Source organism: Rousettus aegyptiacus, unplaced genomic scaffold, assembly GCF_014176215.1.
Source record: "Rousettus aegyptiacus isolate mRouAeg1 unplaced genomic scaffold, mRouAeg1.p scaffold_m13_p_13, whole genome shotgun sequence".
NCBI lineage: Eukaryota > Metazoa > Chordata > Mammalia > Chiroptera > Pteropodidae > Rousettus > Rousettus aegyptiacus.
In genome coordinates this window covers 44422002-44441384 of record NW_023416288.1, presented here as the reverse complement: position 1 = coordinate 44441384, position 19383 = coordinate 44422002, and positions in this window count along the sequence as shown.

The window sequence follows — 19383 nt, the reverse complement described above, 5'->3', positions numbered from 1 at the left end:
AGTGGGAAGACAGAAGAAGACATTAAATATATTTTGATAAATTTTATCGTAAGAGCAAGCACACGTGTCCATGTGACGGTATAAAAGACACAAGAAAGTGTTTGCTGTAGATAATGTAGAAAAAAATAAAACAACCTCAAAACATCAAGGATAATAGAAGTTAAATGGAAAAGAAATGACTTAGAGAAGAAAAGGAGAAAAACTAAAAAGAACGTAATTTTGGGCCGTGGAACGTTTAAACGCTGCTGGGCGAGCGTGAACGGTATGGGCATCGCGCACAGCAAGCCTGCTGGTCTGAGCAGGACCACGTCGGCGCACACGCTTCGTCGGGGCCAGTCTCTGTGGACCTCGCCCCCACCTGACCAGTTTGCGCCCCCTTTCAATCGAAAGCATCTTGGATCGAATGAACAAATTACATGTCCACTCTTAAGAGAGCACGAGTGATATGCTCTTTGCATACCAGAGGGGCACGGGCTCGATTGGGCGGCCACAGTTAGAAGTGGGAAGAGCAGATGGGGGTCTCGACGCTTTTCTTTTGGGGAGTTGGGCTTGAAGTTCATGCCCAGATCGTCGTCGGATAGTTCTACATGTGGAGATGCGGAGAGATGCGTGGGTCGTGCCGTGTGTGGCCCGGGGGGGTGGGTGGAGAGGGGTGGGGACAGCCGTGTCCTGGAGAACGTTCACATGCGGGCTGTATAACGATGGAATGGGCAGGTGCGGACGTGCTTAATTGTGTGTCCCGTCCCTCACCTGTGAAACAGGCCTGACACTGGCTAATGCGCAGTGTCACAGTACCTGCACGCCGTGACCAGTCCGCGTCCACCTAGGCAGAGGTGTACGGCGCCGCCGAGGTCTGGCCACATCTCCGTGGTCATCCGCACACATACTTAGCTGTCACGCTCGCGTCTGGGCTCTGTGGTGCAAGGAAAATGGCAGCTCGCCCGAGAATACCGCGTCGTCATCGGAGCGCCGCGTGATGTCACTCGGTCTTGAGGAATTGAAAGTGGGAGACTTACTTCTTCAGACACAGAAGGAATTTCGGGGCGGGCTGTTTTGCCTCCAGACAGAGCGAGAAAAGAAGAACAGCGGGCCCGCGACATCGCGCTTACTAAGGTTTAGAGAGAATTGCCTGAATCCCTCGAAGAAAACAAACTTTTGTCAGGGGCGGCATATGGGTTTTTCTTTCAAGAGATAAGACAAGGAGAAGTAGATGATTAAAGGCAAAGTAAATCCACAGGTCGCTGACGCTGTAGAGACATAGAGAATACCAATAGAACTGGCAGAATTTATTGGTAAAAGAAATAAAACAGAGACACATAACCAGGCGGAGGACGGGCTGAAGAGTCCGCAGCACCTGCTGGCTTTTAGCGAGCAAGAAAGCTCTGGGTCGGACGACTGAGTTACCATGAGGCGAATGAAAAACGAAGTCAGACATTTTCTTCTCCAGAAGCTGAGAAGACTGTAGGAATTCAGCTTTAAGAAGCCGAATTAAAATTCAAACGATTTTGTAGGTGAGATCGAGTATTCTTTCTGACACTCATTTGCTAAGAGGTTTAATGCCATTTTTAGAGTCTTCTCACTTGTTTTTCTTCATCTGTAGAATGAGGGCCTGAGAGGTGCAAGACAGGGAACACGGAATCAAAATGGGCAATCCTTTTTGGAAAATTCTCTGTGTGCGTCCCTACCTCCATTCTTCTCTTAATGATCCTGGCGGTACAAAATCTTGAGGTTCTCAGATTTTACGGCATGCGCAAACCACAGGCAGATGTGGATTGTAAGCTGGATATTTACCCTGAAATCATAAAAGCCACAAAAGGCCGCTAATGTATCTAAAAATATCCATAGCTAAAGTTCACCTCTTCATATAAAGGTGAAAAAAGTCCTCAACTTTTCTACTGTTCTAATACTAATATCTCCTTGATGTATATTACCAAATTTTTCACTACTTATTTTGTGTTTGTGTCTTAAAAAATAATTTGGAATGTAAAAGGGAGTTCAATAAAAGTGTGTGTATGTGTCTTCTCTGTCTACGATGGTTTTCTGATTCGGGCTTCTCCCCACCTCTTCTTGACTATGTTTTTCTGTTTCTTTATATTTCTATGCCAGATGCTAAATATTTCTAATAAAGAGACAAATACACTGAAAGTGTGGAGTAAATTCAGCAGAGAGAAGGATCCTATTCACCTACAAACTTTCGTTCAAAAGAAAGGGTCGTGAGTTAGCCTTACTTCACTCCACATGCAATTGGAAGTCTGTAAAAGATCATGACCCCCGGTACCAATCTCGGCGATGACTGAGTATATAGACCTTGGGAAAGAATCAAACACCTGGGATCGGCGCCAGATCTAAGGCCTAGAGCCTGACCCATAAATGGTGGAAGTATATAGCATCAAAGTCAACTGAGAAATTAAGACTTGGCAAAATATCTAATGCTGTAATTAAAGGAAGTCTTAGAAGGATACGCCTGAACCCATCACCTGTCCAGGTGGAGCCGCTGGATCCAGAAGTCCTTCCTGCAAAACGCTAGCTTTTTGACTCTAAGTTCTATAATCCAATGAGAAGAAAAATTTGTTAGATTGTTTTTCTGTTACAACCCCTTTTTATTATATATTTTTAAATGTTAAGAAAAAATAAAAAGTAAACGAAAATCGGCTATTCTTCCACTACCCAGAGAAAATCACTGCTGTATTCTTCAGTCTGTTTAACACACATTTACAGAGCTGTAACTATGGTGATATCGAAACCTACAACAAAAGAAATTATACATTAGTCATTAGGGAAATGTAATTAAATTCATGAGCTATCACCTTACATCCCCAGTAGATGGATATAAATAATAAGGCAGACAATAGCGAGTGTCAGTGGTGACGATGTGGAGAAACTGGAACGTTCGTACGTCGTTGCTGGAGACTTAATTTGGCAAAGTCACCTTGGAGAGAAGTTTCATGGTTTTTGAAAAGTTAAGTATAAATTTACCATGTGACCTAGTAATTCCACTCCAGACCGTCACCGAAGAGAAAAGAAAACATCTACACAAGGACACTAGTAAGTGAACACTTCTGGTAGCAGTGTTCATAATGGCCCATAGGTGGAAAAATTTTAAATCTCTACCCGCTAGTGAATGAATAAACCCAGTGTGATCAGGTCATGCAATGGAATACGATTCAGAAATAAAACAGCAAGAAATGCTGATAACATGCAAAACACGGATGGACCTCACACACTTTACGTTGAGTGATGGATGACGGACCAAAGACCACCCCTTATATGATCTAGTTTTAGAAAATAAAACTCAGAAAAGTCAAAACTACGTAGATTTTAAGTGGATTAGTGGTTACCTGGGGTATGAGTGGCAGTAAGAAATGACCAACAGAAGACTCCACCATCTCTATGTATCAAAAAACTAGTGTATTTTGATGATTACTCTTTGTTTTCTGTTTGTGAACATATCAATTGAAGGAAATTGGAAATACCTCTTTGAAGATGTAATTGTTCTTATATTTATCCCACAAATAGTTACTCAGGACATACTCTGTGTCAGGCTGTACAACATACTGTAAATAAATTAAGCAAAGCAAAATAAACATTTTTTTATGAAACTTCCATTCTTAATAGGGCAAAAAATATAGAATATTTATTTGAATTCGTAAGAAAATTATAAGGTGCCGTTAATGTCGATAGGAATTTGAAGTGGGAGGCATGCGAGGCCAATCATTCGAGATATTTTCTACATTGTGTAGCACATGTCTCGGCCTGTCGCCGCAGAGGACCAGGACTCTGTCTCTACCCTAAGCTACTTTCTGCACGTCCATTGCTGTGTGTGGAAACATCCGCTCTTTACCGAAGCATTTGGTGAATATATCCAGGGGATGAGAATGGCCGATGAAGGTTCACGTGCATTTAGATATGTGCTTCATAGGAGCATTATCTAAAGTTGCATGTAGCAGTGTGTGTGTGGCTGGGGGGGAGGGAGGGAGTTTCGTATATTTACTCTTCCAGGCAGTTTCCGATCGAGTTCTAAAAACGTCAGCATCACTTGCCAGTTCGTAGCATCACACATTCGTACGGTTATCTTCTTGACGGATTCCTTTCCTAAGAGAATTTCAGCTGTAAGAATACAGGCCCTTGGGAACCTCACTAACATCTTATCTCACACAGCGGGAAGCTTCCCCGCTCTGTCTTTCCCTGCGTGAGCTAATGGGATGGCTCATGGAGAGAAAGCAGACAGCCGTGACGGTGACAGGTGCAGTACCTTCCCTTTGGCTTCCAGTGGTCCCTAGGTGAGCAGCCAAGTCAGACGGGGTAAGCATCCAGCTTCTGGGAAGAGCCCTAGATGGAACCTACACAGCCATCTGTGAAGTGTTGCAGGTCATTTCCATCCACATGTTACATGTTACACCTGGCTCAGGTAACCACCTCGCCCTTCATTTTACTTTTCCTGGCTGAAGCACCTGGACCGCAGATTATGGTCACTTTCCAAATTTATTGGTAAACAGCAAGTAAACATGTACTTTTTTGTGTTTGTTAAGAAAACACGTCTGAATCCTTCCTCAGTAACAAGAAGATGCATTTTTTAAAAGCAAAAACCTTACAATTTAGGCAGTGTAATTTGGGGCAAATGCTGTGGTATCGTTTGTACAAATTTTGCTCATTTCGATTAATCTGAAAATAATATCCAGAAACACTGAGTTTATGTAATTGGTAAGTCAGATGGATGAAAGAAATAGGTCAGGAATGATAGCATATACAAGAATAATTCGGTTGTGGAAGGAGCAAGACATATATAGCATTGGTTACTGAATTCTGACTCATTTGCAAGAAAATCAACCAAGGTAACCTTTATCACCATAAAAAAAAATAACAATGATTGTTTTAGACACCAGTATTCAGAGAATTGCCTGAGGGATCAGAGGCAAGGCATGCACCGTCGTTCCGTGTTGTTGATATAAGTTGCAAATATTTTACCTTCTTCTGAAAATAGACAACTAAAACATGATGCCAAATAAATGAGTTTATGCCTACCTCGTTCAACTTAAATGGTAGTTAACAGGTGTAATATTCCTGAAATTTTCTTATACCACATAATAACTTATTTTTCCCTGGAGATATCACTGAATTATTCCAGGGATTTTAGGCACATAAGCTTATCAACAGTACTAAAGAACTTTCCCAAGTTGTAAACTCTTGACTTGTGACATCCTGTCTTAGTCGACTTACTTCCCCTGCAATGCTGGCGGGGAGATGTGGAGAGCGGTCGGTGCCTCTGCTGTATTTTCCCATGGAATTGAGACGACCGAGGATGCAGCCTTCAGCTCTGTGATTTGCATCGTTAGGAGACTGTGTAGTTTGATTATTTTATTACCTCTTGTAAGAGACTCATTAATGTTTCTTTATATCAACAAGTTTAGGTTTACTCCCCAAAATGCATAAATTTCTTAACGCCTTCAGCCTGTTGCAAATTTGGTTGTCTGCGTCCCTTTTGAACTGCCTTCCACCATTGACAACGGTTTCACAAGAGTTCGGTAACTCAACTAGACTAATAGTATCAAGTCCAGGGGACAGCATTTGCATATAGAATCACAATCTGCAAACATTGTGACAATTGGTTCGATTGTTTCCTAAAAAATTGGTGCGGTGAATAGAATACATACTGTAGTCATGACTCTTAATTGAGGCTCTGCTGATGCTCATGAAAGAAGAGAAATGATTGCATTACTTCATATCCATAATGGTGGCTGACCTTGGCTCCTTCGATGCCGAAAATTAGAGCTTATTCTGTGTGACCGGCAAAGATTCAACATCTGTTGGTGCCGCGAGCTTGCTCCAAGGATTTAGATTCTCACGACTACAAATGCCACATGTAAAATAACTTGGTAAAGATGGGCAATACAAACGCTGCTCTTTGTTTTGTTTATTATTTTCTGTTCGTTTAAATTATTTTAGGGTTTCTTTGTGAAAAAGCAGAGCAAGAACAAAATGGAGAGGAGAGAGAGGCTCTGACTTATTTCTGTTATCTTTTTTCCTCGAAGTATCTGGTATATTTTCAACGTATTTTCAGGCTACACAGGATATAGAAGTTGTTCAAACGCTTTTTAAAGAGAATCTAAAAACTCTGAATTGTTAAAATGTACTTTGGACTGTATTTTGTAATGGTTGTTATATCTTCAATGTGATTACTTCAAAAATATTTACTACTACCACTAATAATTAAAGATTTCTGCCTCGCAGCCAGTTACCACGCAGTCACAATTATTTGGATGATAGATTCATCATCCATTTATCTCCAAACTGAGGCAACTGTCCATCCCACCTTAATGCCCACTTACAACGGAGCACATATGATTATGCCTGAAAATTAAATGGATACTATATAATCTTATTACATTAGGCAAGTACCACCACATGTATACGGTATTATTCTCAAATATCTGTGAACCAAAAAGGAACTATGGCTCTTATGTTCAACAACTATTATTTGCAGCTCAACTCGACCTTTGGAAACAAAGACAAAGTAAAAAAAAAAAAAAGAAAAAAACAACAACAAAAAACTTTATCCATACAGAGCACAAAAATCCAGGCCATTCACACATTCTTCTTTCTCTAAGGGTGAAGCACGCACTGAAACTTTGGATAAAATTTGACCCCCAGGTCAACTGATGCTATTTGTAAGTGAAATTCTTGACGCGCGCCGCATATGAACAGCTGGTTTTATTCACTCGGACCCGTGTGGCTGTCTTTTCCCCGGCCTCGCTCACTCACTTGTGTTCATTATATAAACATAATCGCCTCGCCTGTCTAGCCGCAGGGCCTTGAGGCTGCTCAGTCCCAGAACTGTGTCCCTGGCTGGCACCCACAGATAAGTCTTTCTCCTTCTTTCGTGAAGCAGCCCTGCACAAAAGACTAAGACCAGGCAGAACCTTGGACACATACGGAGTAAAATGAGTTACAGTGAAGATCTCGCTGTTGAGGGTCTGACTTCACCACAACACTATTCTTATGATAGCTGTTTCAGCATCTGCATGAGTTTATCCGGGGTGTGCACACCAAGCTACAGGAGAAGAGTAGGGAAAACCTAATAAAAATTCATACGATATTCCTAATAGAAAACCATCAAATATTGAAAGAAAAAATACAACTAATATCTGTTGCTTCCTACTAAGGAAGATGGCTCAGGATAATTCTATTTACGTTGCCATGCAAATTAACTGAGTCTTAGTAGACGGTTTAAGACGATAATCATTTATATTGGTTAACAGGATCTATTCGCCTTTTTTGTTTATATGTAAAGAAATTTCTCTTTTGTGCATGGCTTTTATTCATGGGGTTAATTACTTTTTTATTTAGAGTCACCTGGGAAGAAAAATCCAATAATTTCCCTAAGACTAGTGGACAGACACGGTACAAGACCGCTGAACAGTGACCATTCAAAGACTTTAGGTTCTCACCCTCCGATCTGTAAATATTACCTTGCCAGGAAACAGAGTTCTTGCAGATGCAATGAAATTAAAGATGTTGAGATGGGGGGTTACTTTGGATTATCTGTGTGGGCTTCAAATTCGACCACAACTATTTTAATCAAAGAGGCAGAAGGAGATTTACCCCGTAAAGAAGAGGAGGAGGCAGCGTGTCCACCGATGCAGAGACGGGAGCGATGCCGCCTCCAGCAAGTGGATGTCACCGGCCGCCGGGGTCAGCAAGGCCGGCCAGGACCTGGGTCTCCGCCCAGCGAAACCAAATGGGGACTTCCGGCCTCCGGGACCGCGAGACGATACATTTCTATCGTACAAGCTGCCGAGTTTGACATACTTTGTTACAGCAGCTGCAAGAAACTAATACCATCACATCGGGCACTCGATTGTGAATGGGGAGTCTAAAAACTGTGGCGCGCTGCCTTGTGAATAACCAAAAAGGAGCGTCACATTATCACGGCACGCCGTTATCCTTTCCAGTACGATTTGACCAAATACTGAAACAACTAAGTAAAATGATCAGTAATAAGTACTTATTATTCATTTTATATTAATTGCTTGCAATAAATTATGCATCTAAATAGAAAAACACACTCTTAAAATTATACATTATCTAAATGTTTTAAATATAAACCAATTTTGAATGATAAAAATAATATGTGTAATCTATGAAAAAAATATGCAATTAAAAGTAAAATGTCTCCATCTGTATTTACATCCTATTCCAAGCATCCGATCTGTAATCACAGATACTAACGGGGTGTGTGTGTGTGTGTGTGTGTGTGTGTGCACGCATTCTAGATGTGAAAATGTACATTCCTCTGTCTAATCTGCCAGAAATGTAGTTATTTTCTTTAAATAGTAGCATGGGAACTTCACCTAACCTGAGTTAGGGTACAGTACGTGGTGGTTTTGTCTGCGGATAATCACGTCGTCTTCCTGAGCCCTCCCCTCCGAGGTCATGTGCTGGTTTAGATTGCCCTGTGTTAATAATGCAAAGACTCTCCTCAGGTAACACTTGTCTCTTCAGGAGAAATAATTTAAAAAAAAAGAGTGAAAACATTCTTGATCTCTCACAGGGGCGGCTCCTCTCCATGTTGCTCCTAAAATGGCACCTGATCTGGGGGAGAAACGTGTGTTTTTTCCTTGACCTTATCGTAAAAAGGTCCCTGTGGACCATGTGGTCATTGAAAGTCCCACTTGGCTTTTGAGGAAAAGATAAACTGTCCTGATTTCAACGGCTCAGAACGAGACGTCGACACAACTGTGCTGCACACAGCAAAAACGGCGAAACGTCCTCTCCTCCCTCCTCCCTCCTCCCTCCTCTCTCCCGTCTTCCATCCCCGTCGTTCCCTGAGTGATCGCTGCCACTTCACCTGTGACGACTCTAATGCCACTTTAAGCCTCCCATCTCCTCGATAAACATTATTCGGATCCCCACTCACAGCCTTGTCCTGCATCTCGACAGTAGGCAATCTAGTTCTAACTTCGATTTCCTCATCCTCCTTTAAATTATGTACCTCAAGCCTAAATAGCACCAAAATAGCACCTCTTAACCCCATTGCTGACGTTCCCCCACGTTCTTACTTGCCTCAACTGACTCCAAAAAAAGGAAAAACAGCCGCGAGCTGGCTGAGGCCGGCGCCGTGCGCCCATGCTGGGCAGTGTACCCAAGTAGCGTCCCAGCGTCGATGGCTTCCTCTCCCTTGGAGGACAGTGTCATGCACCATGGGCCTCACGATTTGCAGGAGCTGAGATGATGCTCTAATGAATAGCCTTTGTCCACGCTTGGACGGCACGTCATTCAAGAAGCCTGGTCATTCTTCCACTGAGAGGCCCATTTTCTCTCTCTACCTTGTGTCCCTACCGAGGGACAATGTCGCATATCGTTCCAAGAGAACTTAGGTTTCTTCACACAACACCCCCTCCCGCCTTGTGTCTCTGGAGTTATGGGAGGATTGGCGGGGGGACCTGTGCTTCTCCTTCTGTAGCTGATCTTGGCCCGGAAAGAGTCCCCTCTCCTCCAATGAAGCTGACGCCTAAATCTGTGTGTAGAACCCTGGTGGATGGTAGCTGGTGGCCAAGGCAGGACGGGCCTTAATGGCACCGTCACTTGCAGAACTCCAGCCTAATTTTAGAGACTATAGAGTATGCTACTTTATAAATAAGGTATACTTTAATTATTTAATCATTTTAATCCACATAACATCCCAAATTCAGGCGTATGTGTGTGTATATATCTTTTGGTTTAATTCCAGATGCCGGAATGATATAATTGATTTTCCTGTTCAAAAGAGCTTACATTTGAGGCATTGATCTGTCTAGGTCTCCAGGCAGGATTCGTCAGAGGTGTTCATTTATCTTCCGTTATAGGTCGAAATATGGACATTAAAAGCAATTCTTGGAAGGGCTCAAGAAAAGAAAAAAAAAGGAGAGCTGGAGAGGAAAGCTCCAACTTCTTGAGATTAAATGAAGAGAATATTGGTAAAAACATGAACGCTAGAGGTGCTTCTAGGTGAGATCTCAGACAGAAATAAGGAGTATGTTATTCAACAACAGAGGAGAGGTGAATCTTGTGATAAGGTGGCAGAGAACTTGGTTGAACTGCGGTCCAGTGTTTAGCAGAAGGCCGAGCTCGTGGGTGATGGAAATGGGTCGTTAGCCAAGGAGGGTTATAAGTGAATTGTGGTAAATATGGCTCGGTTTCTTCTCCTAACAGTAGAAATGCAAGAGGAGCGAGATTATTAGAAGGATAACAGGCCTGTCATCGTAAGAAGCCTCAAGGTGATTATGTCAGACTGCCTGAAGGCGACTCGCGATGAACCACGTGCTCACGTGATCCCCTGCCCTTCAGCACACAGATCCCGTGGTCCGTTTCTAACCAAGAGAACGTGGTAATGGTAAAGGGGTTTTACAGATGTGACAGAGTCCCTAATCAATTGACTTTGACTTCATCCAAAGGGGAAAGTTCTTGGCCGACCTGACTTAATAAGGTCGAAGACTATAAAAGATCTCCTGTTAACTTTTAAAGAAGGAAACTGCTCTCTTGCTAGAGGAACATGAGCCCAGGACATCAGGGTGACTCCCAGGAGCTGAGAGCAACCCCATGTAGACAAGCAGCATGAAAACAGGGACCTTCAGCCTTCAAGCACAACTGACTAAATTCTGACAGAAATGAGCCTGGAGAAGATGCCAACCTCCGTAGGACACCATTGCCCACACGACATTTGGCATTCAGCCTTGTGAGACCCTGAGCAGAGAACCTGGCTACTTCACGCCAGGTATCTGACCTGGGGAAACCATCTGGGTAATGAATAAGTGAGGATTTCAGCTGTTACATTTACAGTAATTAGTTATACAGCAATAAAAAATGGACGCAGCTATGAAAATATTAGCACGGTGGAGAAATTCCAATCTGCAGGAGAATACATTGTCGGAATAATTAAAAGACTGGAGTGAATGTTTTCTTAAAAAATATAATTTAGAAAATTGGCAAAACTCGAATGGTATCTGACAGATTAACAGTGTATCGATAATATTTTCATCACAGAAGAGCCACTACTGCTGGTTTAGATTCAGGGATCTATTATAAGGATTAGAACATTTGCAATTGTGGGAGGTAGTGACAGCCTACACAGTGTCATTTATCTCTGCGTCTGGATTTGTACTGAGAATACAAAAGAAATCTCAAATTCAACAGTAAGTCAAACAAAACAATTTAAAACTAAGAAAAATGTATAGAAATACACAAAAATAAACAATTTGTGGGATGCAGTTAAGGAAGCGAAGAGAGGGAAATTAGTACAGTAAACACGCTAGATAAGGGGAACGTCTCAAGTCAATTATGTAAGTTTTTACCTCCAGGAACTAAAAAAATAAAAATAAAAATAAAAATAAGCCTAAAGCAAACAGAAGGAAGACAATAAAATAAGAACAGAGATTATTTAATTGAAAACAGGAAACGATACATAAGACAAAAACGAAAATGTGGCGCTTTATATTTCAATTATAATTGATAAATTTCTGCCAAAACTGACAAAGATTAAAAAGAGAAAAGATAATTTGTTAATATCAGGAATAAATTAGGGGATGTTCCTGTATATTGTTCAGTCATTTTAATGATAATAATGAAATATTATAAACATCTCTGTACAATATATGTGACAGTTAAGATGAAATGGACCAATTCCTGTTATAGACACCAAATTTTACTAAATATGAAGTAGATACTCTGAATAGTTCTAAAACTATCAAAGAAATTTAATTCTATCAAAAGGTAAAAGAAGAATCAATATCAATTCTATACAGTTTCTTTCAGAAAATATAAGAGGAACAAATAATTTCCCACTTGTTTTAGGAGGTCAATATTCCCCTTCTACCATAACCAGACATATATATATATATATATATATATATATATATATATACACACACACACACATATACATATACACTGAAGAAAATTAGAAACTGATACCTCTCAAAAAATGAGAAACAAAAATTGTCAACAAATTTTTAACAGAATTTATCAGTTCAAAAAAGAATTATACATAGCCACTAAATGGGTCACATTCCAATTATTCAAACCATGTCCAGCATTTGAAAATCAATTAATATAATTATCCATACTAACAGGCTAAAGAAAAAAACACATGATCATATCAACTGATATAGAAAAAGCATCAATACAAAAAAAATCATGTAAAAACTGTCAGCTAACTAGATATAGAGGATGATGTTGTCGCCTTCATAAGGATTTTCTGCACAAACACACGGCCAACACCATGCTTGATGGCGAAAGACCGAACGCCCCCCCCCCGCCGTGAAGCGCGAAGCAAGGACGTGTCCTGATGCTGTCCTCATGCAGCGCGGTGTTGACGGTCACAGCCAAGGTGACGGGGCAAGAAAAGGAAATAAATTGCATACTGTCCTCCTTAGCGAATGGCATGTTAGTATATGTATAAGACCCAAAAAATCTCCCAGAAAATGAAAGAAAACTTAGAATTAATAAATATTTTAAGTAAGGGTGTAGATCAACATCTAAAACAACATGAAATCATCCCCTGTTCTCTGTACTAGCACCAGATGTGTAGAAAGTGAAATTAAAGCACAATTTAATTTATAATAGCTCCAAAAATAAAAGAAATTATGTAACACTTATATAAATGGATTCAAGAATCGTGAATTGCACGATCCACATGCCAATGTGGCTAATCCCCCTGAACTAGATCTATGGACTTACATAATTTCTTTTAGAATCCCTGCAAGTTTTCTTTTTTAGCTATAGATATGCTCTAAAACGTATATAGATAAATAAATTAGAATATCTATTTAATTTTGGAAATGAAGAATTAATGTGGAGGAATCGTTCTACCTGGCATTAAGACTTACCAGAGCTAGAGTAGTTAACGCTGTATGGTATCAGTGAAGGCACAGATACATAGCTCAAACGCACAGAAATCCAGAAATAGACCCACACAATTAGGTCCAACCGATTTTTGATATCAGTGCAAATGTCATGCAACAGTCGAAGGATAGTCTTTTTATAAATGGTGCTAGAGCAATTAAATGCATCCATAAACCAAAAAAAAAGAAAAAAAGAAACAGCAAGCTAAGCTTCACACCTTATACAAAAAGTAACTCAACATGGGTAATGAATTTAAATGTAAGACTCTAAACTCTATAGGTTTGAGAAATGACATAAAAGAAAATTGTAGCACTTGAGGCAAGCTGAAAGTTTTTAGACATGGCACCAAAGGCATAATCATTTAAAAAAAAAAGATGGAGTTAGTGGTCTAAACACCGTTTGAAGGATCCAACCTGCTCTTACTTCGACTAATTAGTGAGTTGACTCCCAGTGCACTAGAGACGGTCAACTTAGTTAAATCTACTTCACACAGTCACCAGAATAACAAAGCAGCAGATGCTCCTTCCTCTTCAAAACTTGTTTTCGTCAGGGAATGAGGAGTTTAGGTAGATCGTATGGACAGCTCTGTATCAGAGGAACAGAAGAAAGTGAGCAGATGCCGGAAACATTCATTCTCATTCGTTTCACGAGTCGATGTTGCTGGCGATTTTTTTTATAGCCTTCAGTGGTCTAAACCATGATTTAAAATCTGCCAAGAGGAAGGACGATTACTGTTTAAAACAGGTGCTGTATTAAGGAGGCATTGTCGAACATCTAGCCTTAAAGATGTAAAGGACAGAGACTCCCAGTGGCTCGCATTTTCGATAACGCGTTTCTTAAACGCGCTTGCAAGCTAAACTGTAGACGTGTTAAAGCCAAGGTTAGCTTTGTACGATTCCATTTCACAATGTGCCTTTCTCGTTTCTACTACATTCGTAAGTAATAAAACAGTGATTCGATTTAACGTGTATTACCGAGAATAATAGTTTGATATTCTAGGTAGGCCGAGAAATAGCGGAGGGAGTTGCTTAAACTTAGATCGAGAGGTCTGTCCAAGGGGGTCCATAGCATCTATTAATTTGTACTTCTTCCTGTGACACAGATTGTGGGGACAAGAAAGAATTGTGAAATTCAAAATTATTCTTTTGGACTCAAAGCGCATGTTTCACGGCACTGGGCCCCCCGCAATCAGTGACCTTAGCACGGTGCGGGCGGGGTGCGCCTGTGGTTTGAGTTCACTTAATTTTGACTTTCAGAATTTCTTCCCGTTTGAAAGGACTTCGCGTCTTGGGCTCGCCGTGTGGCCGTCCCCGGCGGTCCGCACGGGATCTTGACTGGTAAACAGATGGCCACTGTACGCAGTCTGTCCTGCTCGCTCACACCTTTCAAGCCTCTCGTTTTTAAAAAAATCAACTCTGCTTCTTATTTCAGTTTCGGGAACTATGTATTTTGGAGACAGCATGGCGTGGTTAAGTTGAAATAAAAGGGGATTTTATTCGACGGAACTGAATTCTCATGCCGTGAGGCCGTAGGCTGCCAGGTGGCACGTGACATTGAACCTGGTCCTATCACACGCAATACAAAAAAAAATGGTATTTTCTTAGCTCTTCCGTGGAGCTATTTTAAAGGTGAAATGAGAACATGATAGGAAAAAAACTTATAAGTGCTATGTAAGGACACAATACTTTCCATTAATTAATACAGCTGGGATCTGGGCTTCACCCGACATAATTTCTTCCTGGATTTAGGCATAGCTGGATCTAACGGGAGGACTGGGGAATACTTTTTCTATGAAAACTCTTGGCCAACACTTTTCTGAAGGAAAGAAAAGGTTAAAAGCACACACAAACCCAAGAACGAAAGGGCCAGGGGCAGCGGGCGGTTTAGAACAGAAAACCGTCTGCCAGGCAGACGGGCCTCTGCCCCAGCTCCAGTCCTCAGAGCCCGCGGGCGCGGAAGGTGGCCGGGGAAACAGCCAGCGGAAACGGCCTCCCCGGACTGTGGTGGATGTTGAGACGAGAAAGCCTGCCGAAGCGTGCCCGTGGAAAGGCCGGGAGGGCGGGCGGCGAGGCCCGGGCTCGCCGCAGTTGCCATCGGCCCACCCCGGACCCGAGGCCTCACCTGCAAGGCCAGCGGGCATTGGTGATGAGCACGAGGTCCCTGGAGCGACCAGCAAGCCCCGGGGCTCACTCCCAGAGCGCCCGGCAGGAGGCAGAGAGGAGGGGCGCCCCTCAGTGTCGCCTTGTGGCCTGACGCCTGGGGGGGCCAGAGGACATGTGATGGAGACGGGGGACCCTCTCACCGCTGAGGGGGGCCCCAGCTAAAGGCCCCTGCCTTTTATGAGTGGGGGGCGGCGGGGGGAGGCGATGGGAAGAGGTCGGGGTGGGGAAACCTGAGTCGCAGTGGAGAACGGTGCCCCAGCGAGGCCCCGGGAGGGAGCCCCCGAAAGGGAGGCACATGAGCCTGGGGTGCAGGTGGGCGGGGGAGCCGAGCGCGTGACTGCCGCTCCCTCGGGACACCGCGCCGACTGCTCGCCCCGGCTGTGCCTTCCCGAGAGGCAAAGCCGCGCCCCCCAAAATGAGGCATCCGCCCCCTCCGCCCGCCGGTGGGCAGCGTGCCCCGCGTCGGGGAAGACTTCCCTGTCGGCGAGGACCCCATCGGCGGGCAATGATGACATGTTTACAACCTCTGGCATTGGCATTTGCTTCGACAAGGACATCATCGCCGAAATCTGGACCTAGGCCGGGGACAGGATCAAGGTCAGTGCCTCCTGGCAGGCATACGGGCCTTCTCGAGGCCGTTCAGAATCGTCTAGAATGCGTTTGACCGAGGCTGGGATTCAGGCAAAGCTGAGTAAAACAGAGAAAATGACCCTATTTAGCTTAACACTCAAGCTCACGGGGCCGGGGCTCGGGCATGGGTTCCTGTCCCTGCCCTGCTGGCGGGAGCTGGGCCACCCCGGCCTCAGGGGCCTCCCATCGCTGGCTCCTGCATTTTAGAGGTCAGGCAATGACAGAATCGGCTGTTGTAAGGATTAAAATAATACTTCGTGGACCTTAAGAGTAAAAAGAGAATCTGGACATCCTCATGAAGGGAAACGAAGAGAATTTGTTGGCAGGAGACCTCCCTGGTCTGACATACCGTGGGAAGCAGCCACGCATTTCAGATATTAGACCGCGATCCTGTTTTCCCGCCAAATAGATGTGAACTCAAAAAAATGTGTTCTTCACAATTACACACACTTGAGATGCCTGTCAAAAAGTTCCTTCTTAGAGTCATTAATCTGTTGCTACACATTCCTGAAATTAACTTACGGCAAAGAGAAAACTTGCCCTGTTCTCGGAATCCTCAATAATCAATGAAAAAATGTTCTAAATAGATATTCTCTGTTTTCCCTGCCAAGGCATAGTCTACGATTCCATTAAAATACACTGCATTTTTAATAGCTTTTCCATCCCTCTCTTTAATATTTAATCACTAAAGTCTCGTATCGACCAGATGACAACCATGAATTGAGCACCTGCTCTCTGTACATTTACGGGCCCTGAGGTGGGGGGTGGGGACAGAGAGAAGGAAAGAGGAAAGAAAAAGCAGTGAAGTCAGGCCGCATTCATCCGTAGCGCTCGACACGGGAGACCAAGGTGTCGTCGGGCAGGTGGTGAAGGTCTGTCGTTACAGATGTTGCGGTAAGTCACGACACTGTGGAAACAGAGACTTGTGAGTGGAAAGATTAAGAGTATATCTCTGAAGACTGGAGGGACGAAGAGTGGGGAAGAAACAGTCTTTTGATAAACATAATCATACCTTCTCTGTATACATTTCGCTTATCTAATGAACTAAAGGGTAGAAGGCTCCCGTAACAGTTTCCCTTGGGAAAGATCGGAGGTCGTCTGGCGTAAACCTCGGACCACGCTGCGTCGAGATGGAAAGGGTGGACGACTCCGTGAAGAAGCAGATGAGGACGTGTGTGGACTGTGGACACAGACCAGAAAGATTCTTCTTTTTTGGGGCAGAAGTGCGTAGTGCCACGCGCACAGGACTGAGGGAAATCCGGGAAGGAGTGCCCTCTAGCCGAAACCAGCCGAAACCTTCAGCCTCATTTTGCTTATCTATAAAGTCATCATCGTGATGATATATACCTTAAATATTACTGATTATTTAATGGTCTAACCAATATAAAGGGTCGCCAATAAAGAGTAGGCGTCAGTTAAATGTCACCTTTACACCCCGACTTAAACCTTTCTGACCCAACCACTGCCAACTTTTGAAGACAGGGTTTCTCAAGCTTCCATTCCTTTCTTTTTCATCGCTGCACCTTCTGATCCCTGTAAGCTTTGATTGCTGATAAATAAACATTTTCGTCCTATATATTAATTCTTAGGGATTGGTGCCCATAGCTACATCGCACATTATTAATTTATTGGATGTCTCTTCTCACATGATAAAACTTCAGGTCAGAAGATCTGAACAGGAATGCTTCTAGGTGGTGAGTGAGAGGAGAAACGTGGCCAGAGACCCCACCTAAGAATATTTATTTTTCTTCTGCTGTTTCTTTCTTTCCTTTTATTTTTTTATTTTTTATTTATTTTTTCATTTGTTTTTGTTTTTTGGTTGTTTGGTTTGTTTTTTGTTCGTTTGTTTGTTTTGTTTTTTTTTGCCTTACAGTCTAACCTAATGATAGAAATTAGGGAATTTGAAGTCAGAATTCATTGGTGTGGTAGGTAGGACTAGCTCAAAGTTTGCAAGATTTGATTTTGTACAATTCTACTTTATTTTACGTTGAACACGAGTAGAGTATTAACATAATGGAAACTGGCAAAGACCTACAAAAAGGCCTTTTTTATTTCACTGCTAGTCGTTAGTGATTTTGCATCATTCCCGTGATTTAGATAGACTTGCAGTTAAGTCCTGTCCACATATGAGCTGAGTGAACTTCATCGAATTACTTATCTCTCTGTGAGCCTCAGATTCTACAGCTGTAGAATGGGTAAAAAATGGCAGCTCTCACACAGGATCATTTCATTAAGTGAGACAATGTATGTAAAATATATAATATGTCACAAACTAAATGCCAGCTATAATGACCATTATTCGTGTTAAAGTTTCCGAATTCTTGTGCTCGAGTTAGAGCTCAGGTATATCCAGTTTCTTCTTGCTGCCTTATACTTATCCTCCACTCCCCCACCCCCTCCACACACACACACACACACACACACACACACACACACACACACACTGCTTAGCCACGAAATATAAAGGTATTGACTAAGCGTGGTCTTCATTTAATTCTAAAGTCCATAGGGCAAGAGCTGACATTTAGAATGACTGCTAATACCAATTTACTGGGCCCTTCTGGTCTGCTTAACCTTGGGATCAACCGCTACATGAGAAAGTAATTTTAGGAGAAGAGCAGGAGGCAGCAGAGAAGCTTCGATATTTCAGTCTGGATAGCGCGGCTCCCCGCATAAGGTCCCCACCACGTGTCTGTGCGGCCCTTCACCCTTCGCGCCGTAAATCTCAGTGTACTGACATTATGTGTGTTTTTGCACTTATGTAGGTTTGTTCTTTAAGGCTGAGGCTGTGTGCGCTGCGTGATCCTCCCCTAACTCACAAGTCGAAGTCTCACCTGGCAAAATTTAACACAGAGGTCCCTGTTGTTTTGTTTAGGTGTGGTGCAGGTTTTCGGGAAGCCGTTATCACAGGTTTGTACACGAAGTCACGGCAACATTCAAAATGAATAGCAAAACTGGCAAACTTTGGTGTCCGCGTCATTTATTTGCAGTACGTTATGAACACAGATGCTGCGGTGACCTCTGACTTATGCGGTGCTGATTTCGGCCTGGCTTTCTCACCAGCTTGGGCTCTGCAAGCTTTGACCCATTACTTTGGAGAACAGAAAGGGTCCCTCTTTCCCCAGTGAGGTGGGTTTGAGAATTGTATTGGGCTAAAGGTGAAAAAAAAGTAGTGAAAGCAGAAATTTTGCTCAGGATCCCACGTAAATGAAAGCGCGTCTCGCTCCGTGGAGATGTGAAATGGAGTACAAACAGAGTTCTTTCTTTCCTATTCTTAGACGATCCATATACTCCACGGCAGATGGGAGTATCGAGCTCATTTCCTTAAACATGGAAACGTAACTGAATTATAATACACGGTATTTAAATGGAATATAATGCAAATACATCCGCGCTCAAGACTCGATAAGCTACATCAGCCCATCCGCGCGTCGCCGCATTACATCCATCGGTCACGATGGCTTAGCCTACCCTTCAAAGGAAGGTGAACTATCCCATTAATGTCTCTCTATAATTACGCCGTTGGTGGCAGGGTTCCTCTCCCTATGACAATCAGCCGAAGTTCTCAAGCATGAGATTTGATTATCATTGTTTTGGTATGGAAAGCTAGAACATAATTGTCATAAAATTACCAGCATCCCTTGTTTAACGTTCAATAGCAATCACATTTTCATATGAAAGCACCAGAAGGTGCTTGATGGAATATTGACATCAA